The sequence below is a fragment of the Penaeus monodon genome, chromosome 22 (assembly GCF_015228065.2).
Source record: "Penaeus monodon isolate SGIC_2016 chromosome 22, NSTDA_Pmon_1, whole genome shotgun sequence".
Taxonomy (NCBI): domain Eukaryota; kingdom Metazoa; phylum Arthropoda; class Malacostraca; order Decapoda; family Penaeidae; genus Penaeus; species Penaeus monodon.
Window position 1 is genome coordinate 19,375,600 of NC_051407.1, and position 255 is coordinate 19,375,854.

At 40.0% G+C, this 255-nt stretch overlaps 1 protein-coding gene across 1 annotated transcript in view; it reads left to right on the top strand.

Moving 5' to 3' along the window:
* The window catches only part of LOC119587349 (GTPase-activating Rap/Ran-GAP domain-like protein 3), a 420,180-nt gene that overhangs the window by 327,601 nt on the left and 92,324 nt on the right, over positions 1-255 (top strand). The window lies entirely within an intron of this gene.

Consider the following 255-nt stretch of genomic DNA (forward strand, 5'->3'; position numbering starts at 1 on the left):
TTCCATACAGCAAAGGCAACGTCGGTTGCCGTCGTCTACCGTATCCCAGACTCCCAAAGGCGGCCACTAATAGCTTCTTTGTGATGTCGTGTCTGATGTTATTTATAGAAGCAGTTCCCTTTGCCTTAGCTTTGGTCTGTTTGTTTTCTTGCTTGGGTGTCTAGGTTTTTTATGTCAAGAGTTGCTTCTGATTATTTTGGTTTTTCTTTCTTTTCCTTTGTTTGTTTGATTTTGTCGTTTTCCTTTGTTTTTCTT